Below are 6627 nucleotides of genomic sequence, written 5' to 3'. Positions count from 1 at the left end.
CAGTAATTTATATCTCACTGTCCTGGAGGCTGGGGAGTCCATGATCAAGGCACTAGCAGATTTTGTATATGGTAAGATCCCACTTTCTGGTTCATAGGTGGCTATCTTTTCACTGTGTCCTCACATGGCAGAAGGGACCCAGGATCTCTCTGGGGCCCATTTAAAAGGGCACTAGTCTCATTCATGAAGTCCCCACCCTTGTGACCTAATCATCCAAAGGCCCCACCTCCAAATACTATCACGCTGGGGAATAGATTTCAACATACACATTGTAGGGGAATACGACATTTGGTCTTTAGGACTAGATGTGGGATGATCAAAAGGTGGGGGCAGGAACCATTCCAGACAAAGGGAGCAGTGAGATCACAGGCTCTAAGACTGAAAGGAACTTGGGATATTTAAGAGGTGGCCCAGCACAGTGAGCTTGGGGAGACAGCAGAACTATGGTTGAAAGGGTAGGACAAGGCCAGGACATGTAAAGACTTACAGGTCATGAATAGGAGTATGGACTTTTATTTTTTTATTTTATTTTTAAATTAAAATTTTTTCAATGTTTATTTATTTTTGAGAGAGACAAAGAGAAAGAACACAGGCAAGGGAGGGGCAGAAAGCAGGGGACAGAGGATCCTAAGCAGGCTCTGCACTGACAACAGACAGCCTGATGTGGGGCTCCAACTCATGGACCATGATGAGATCATGACCTGAGGCGAGGTCTGACACTCAACTGACTAAGGCACCTAGGCACCCCAGGAATATGGATTTTTTAAAAATTGTATCAGGATGTCAGCTCATCATCAAATTTAACTTTGTCATTTTCTTTGTTGTTTTTATTGCTTTAACATAGATTATTGGGACTGGGCTTCTCAGATCTGAAGATGGACCAGCGTAGTTACTGGCCAGTTCCCTGGTCTGCAAGTCAGCTCCTTCCACTGTATTTAACGATCCTCTCGCAACCCTCTGGGCAAACATGAAGTGGGGGAGAGTGTTACCCACTAGACAAACAAGTTAAAATTGGCCACGTTTTAGCCACAAACACACACAAAAAATGTCACCTAAAAACACTAAGCGCTCATTGCCACAGTCTTGTGGCATAGGCTAGCTAAGTTTGGAAAAAATGAAACCATCAGGGCCTTCTGTCGATGAAGCTGATGAATCTGTCTCCTCCCCCTGGTCAGGCTGGTCACCCCAGTAGGGTAGACCCAACCACACTTAAGCCACCCCACACAGATGAGTATCTCTTCTGATTGCACCACAAGCTGATAACCCAGAGGGTGGCAAATAGTGAGTCAGTGCCAACCTCACAGAAATGGGACAAATGAGGACTACATGGGATGGACCTGCAGCTGGTGGCCCTAAGTTGCCTTCAGTGACCTAGAAGTCCAGGATCCACTGATTGTTGATAGTTGTTGTTCAGCCTTATGCTATCAGCCTTTCCCACTGGGGGTAAAATGACATGGGGGTACAGAACAAGGTCAGCACACACCTTGGGAAGAAAACACATGACCTAAATGTTAACTGGCCACCAGCCATCATAGTGTCGTAGAGATTACAAAAGCATTCACATGCCTGGGCCTTCCCAACCAGTAGTTGAGGGTCACATTAGACAGACAGAGCTCTCAACATCAGCACCACGAGACCTGAATGGGAATTCTGGCTCTACCCCCTTACTAGCTGTGTGAACTTACGTAAGTACCTTGGCCTCTCTGGGTCTCACTTGGCTTCTCTGGACAGTGTGAAAGATCAACTTGGCCTTGCCAACATCACAGGATTGTTATTTTGAGTCCTAAAGGCAGTCATGTGTGTGAAAAATATTTGGGAAGGATGGGGAGCCACATAAAATGTCTTCTGAGGCTTTACAAGCTCTGGGAAGTGTGGAGAATCAGGAAGTTCATGAAAGAGTTGATATAGATGGTGGAAGGATCAAAAGGCAAAAATTCTGAGGACAGGCTATAGGAACTGACATTTTACCATGTTAAGCAAGAAAGGTCGAGTGCTATATTCCAGCCTGTGACTGGTTCTTATTCAGAACATCATGACTAACTTCTTTCATGTCTCCTGAAGAGAAAACAAAATAAAACGTGTAATAAAAAAGGGGTATTTTCTATCTCTGAAGGAAGTCTTGTAAGCATGGTAAATACCAGAATGTGTTACTAAAGCAAGTTTGGTTATTTTTTCTCTATTGGCCTTACAAGAGATTTGTACCTGAGTGTAGGTGGCTTAAATGTGATTCTGGCTGTAGATAATGGAAGATACTACACTACCAACAGAGATTTCCCATGTTTTTGGTTCTTGGAATTAAATTCACAAGAATTTCCAGGTGGTAAGCTACATGAAGACAGGGGATTTTCTTCACTGCTGTACCCCAAGCACCAAGCACAGTACCTGATGCATTGTAGGTACTTAATAAATATTCACTGAATGCATAAACAGAACATCATGAGCTTGTCCTGGCATTTGAAAGCCCATCCCTATGTATTCACTTGCTCCCTGATTCACCTGCCTAAGCAGCCCCAGCTTAAGCAACCCCAGTGTTGTGGGCCAGTTTCATAAGTCACAGCAGTGGCTTTCAGACCCTAGAGAATTTGCAGAGTGGGGGGAATCAAGCCCATTCCAGTTCAACTGGCACCACCACACTTTTACCTAATATATATATACATGGCTTCCGGATGTCACTTTCCATTGTTTTGGTAATGTTGTATTTGAGCTGCCATTATATGAGTGTTGTGATGAAAAACCTGAAGCACAGGGAAAAGCAAGGAAATAAGGCACCTTCACCCTGAGGATTTCTGAGTCACAAATGAAGGGGCTAAAAAGGTCTTTGGTGTTTGTTTCATAAAATCTAAACAGAGAGAAGAAAGAATCTAAGTTGTTCTAGTTTTCCTCTTTTTGAAGTTTCCATGGGCTGTTGCCTAAATAATCCTATTTTTAAAGAGCAAACTTTCTAATTCTAGAAGGCTGGGAGTTGCCAGGTCTCTGGGGATGTTTTCTGATTGTGTGCTTACAAGGCCATCGACTGAAATTGTTCTGTTACCCTGTGGTGGTGATCACATTGGAACCACCATATTCTCTCAGGCACAGCAGCCCTTGAGCAGAAACATACATTCTAGTAATTATTAGGATCCAAGCAGTCGTGTGCCCATGTGTCTAGGCCTGTTTTTTTTCTAGCATCAGGAGAAGCAGATCTGCCAAACACTCATCTCAAAGGCCCTGAGCCCCTGGGAGACATATTCCCCAATCCCATCCTCCAGTGAAAAGGAGGACACAGATCTGGACCACCTTCCAGTGTGAAGGAGTGGGAGAATAGACCACTTTGAAGAGTCACTGTTGGTCAGCAAGTGAACAAGTAGTAGTGCAGTTCAATTGTTGATGCCTTGAACCTGACCTGGAATCATAAATGTCACCTCCTATCCTACCCCAATCTATATTCACCTCTATCACTCAAGGCCCAGCAACTTGCACAATTGCTCTGGAAGACAGTGAATGGATTTGCAGTACGTGTCCTGCTTTTCAGAACGTGTTCTTAATCCTCTCCCTTTGACTCACCACAGTATTCCAGCCCAGGGCAGCCAAAGCAGGGATGCTCAGGCCCATTGTAAAGATGAGGAAACTGAGGCTCAGAAAGGTTGAGTAGCTTGTCTAGTTACACAGGCTAGGGTAGGAACTGAGAGCACCTGCTGACAAGGGATGGAGTCAGACTGCTTGGGTTTACATCTTGGTACTTCTGCTCAATTAACTGTGGCTTGGGTTTTGGTGACTCAGTTTCTTCATCTGTGAAGTGAACAGAGTAATGATACCTGCTTCATGGTGTGGCTGCTAAGCTAAGAGACAATGCAACATAGTCAGCAGGGTGCTTAGTATCCTTGAATGTCCAGTAAATAATAGTCTTTTTTTTTTTTTAGTTTTTTTTGGCCTATCTTCCATTTATTTAGGTTTTCTTTTTTTGAATATAATTTATTGTCAAGTTAGCTAACATACAGTGTGTATAGTATACTCTTGGCTTCAGGAGCAGATTCCCGTGATTTATCACTTACATACAACACTCAGTGCTCATGCCAACAAGTGCCCTCCTCAATGCCCATCACCCATTTTCCCCATCCCCCCACCCCTATCAACCCTCAGTTTGTTCTCTGTATTTAAGAGTCTCTTATAGTCATCATTATTATTAAGAATATTATTATGATGAAGAGACACCATGGAGCCTGATTCCTAATCTAGTGCATTTCCATACAGTGATGCACTCAGTATCGGGGTCTGGCATTCTCCCTCCCTTGAATCCTTTCCCTTTGCCCTCACCACCCTCCTCACTCAAGACAGTGAAAACTCAAACTCTCTTTCCAAACACTGTGGCCTTTCTGGTTGCCATTTAAAATTCTGGGCAAGCATGAGGGGATGTGATGTCTCTACATCTTTGTGACATATGGATGAGAAGTATCATTAGATACAGGGAAAGAATAGCCTATCTCCCAGGGCTTGAGTGATGTCACTAGAGGAGGCACTGTTGCTTCCTCCTAGCATCAACCGCCAACCCAAGATAATGCCATCAGTCCGCCGCAATGGTGTTCCACCCTCCACGAGGAGGGTCTTGGGGCTCCTTGCCCTGAGTCCTCTCGATTCCCCAGCTTCATGTATTATCCTCCATGGGAGGGCAGGGTCAGGCAGGAGGGAGGCTGGCCTGAAAAGGGCTTCTAGGTGGATGTCTCCACAGTGATCCTTGCTCCTGGCTGCCACCACATCAGCGGCACTCACTATGCTGAGGACAGATGGTGGCAGCTTGGAACTTCATGATTTAAACTTTCCCAAAAGGGTATAGCTGAAAAGAAGCCCTTCAGAGGATGTTTTCTGGGTTCCTTGCCCTTGCTCCGATGTCCAGCATCTCCTGGAGAAATCATTTAGACATACCACACCACGAGCTGGGTAGAATTAGTTAATTAAGAGCTCTCTGACAAGATCGCATATGAAAATCTCAGACAGGCCGGGTCTCATTCCTCTCACTGCTGGGAGGATTTATCAGTCAGGCTCTTTTCCAGAAACTCTGCTTGCTGGAATATAGACAGGGAGCACACTTGGGGGTCCCTGCCTTCAGGGAGTTTAGAGACTACGTGAGACAAAGCACAAGGCAAGTCCCATACACAGGTTATATGAGGACTAGGACTATTTCTTATGGAGCACCGTCACCAGATTTTGCCAGTCACTCACTAACTCATTCTTCCTAAATTTTAAATATCTACCCCATACTTCCAAACCTCCTTGGAAAAACAACAGTGTTATCGTTATGCATTTTGATCTTTCTGGGGGAAAAAAGGTTTTATCTCAGTTAGGTTATCAATGTGGATCTTGGCTTTTAAAGTTTAGATGACATTCTCCACAAAGGCATAGGTTGTTATAAATTGCATGCCAATAGCTGCTGCTCTCTGGATTCCTTTTTCTCCTTACAACCTAACCTGAAACTCCTCAGTAATGCTGACATCATTATTCTCGGAAGCTGAAACTCTGGAATTTGGAAATAAATATAAAAAATGCTTCATATATCAGTATTGAAAGTATAGCTACTCTTTTGATTTTATCCGCTGCAAGATTCTCTGTATCACATGATGCAGTTGAGGGATGTGGGCTTTGGCAATTGACAAAATAAAGTTTGTATTCTGGCTCGGTAACTTCCCAACTGTGTGAATTTGGGTAAGCTCTGTATCTTCCTGAGCCTTAGTTCCCTCATCTGTGAAATAGGAATAAACAGCCCTATTTTGCAAGGTGATTGTGGGGAATAAGGCAATGAAACTATAAGAACATGGTACATTGTTTGTCTACACAGTAGATGTTCAGTAACAGTAGTAATTTAAAAGCTAACAATGAATACTTACTATGCACCAAACAGTATGCTATGTGCTTTAAATATATTGCTACGTTTAATCCTCAATATACCCTATGAGATACATGTAATCATTCTGTCCACTTTATAGATGAGGAAACTGAGGCACAGAGAAGTTACATAAATTGCCTAAGAACACACACCCAGGTACTGTCAGAATTAGGATATAAATCTAGCACCTAGGGTTTGAATCCAGGCCATCTGGGCCTCCAGAGCTCTTAATCTTAACCACAAGAAATAGTGACTATTCTTGCCAAGATTATTCAGTTGAAATATGAAATGTTTGATATTTTTCTTTTTCTTTTGGTTTAAATGCTGCAAAACAAATGTTCTGACAACTGGATGCAATGACTTTTCCTCCTTTTTTTCAACATAAAAGCAAAGCTTCCATAGGAAGTCTGACGTTATTTGGAAAAAGGAAAATTGCTTTCCATAACCTAGTGATGTAAGCAGTCTAGAGAGATGTACAATAAAAAAATCCAGGAATTCTCAAATTATAGTGAACTTCATTTTTCATACATTTAAATGTGTAAGCTGAAAGAGGTAAAATTTAAAGGCATTCAAAAGGGTGATTTGGAGTGAAGATTTTGCTTTGAGCCTTTGTGACCAGACTGACGGACTATCACTTATTAACCTGGACCCTAGGTTGATATGTGCCTTGTTTTCAACAATTGTGATAAATGATGCATTCATTTACTTTTTATTTTTTGCCAGCAATGGTATCGTGATCAGTAGGTTTGACATGATGTGTTTTTACTAGA

Source organism: Panthera pardus, unplaced genomic scaffold, assembly GCF_024362965.1.
Source record: "Panthera pardus isolate Hobbes unplaced genomic scaffold, ASM2436296v1 HiC_scaffold_22, whole genome shotgun sequence".
Lineage (NCBI taxonomy): Eukaryota > Metazoa > Chordata > Mammalia > Carnivora > Felidae > Panthera > Panthera pardus.
The sequence above is the reverse complement of the archived record's forward strand: the minus strand, read 5'-3'. Positions refer to the sequence as shown.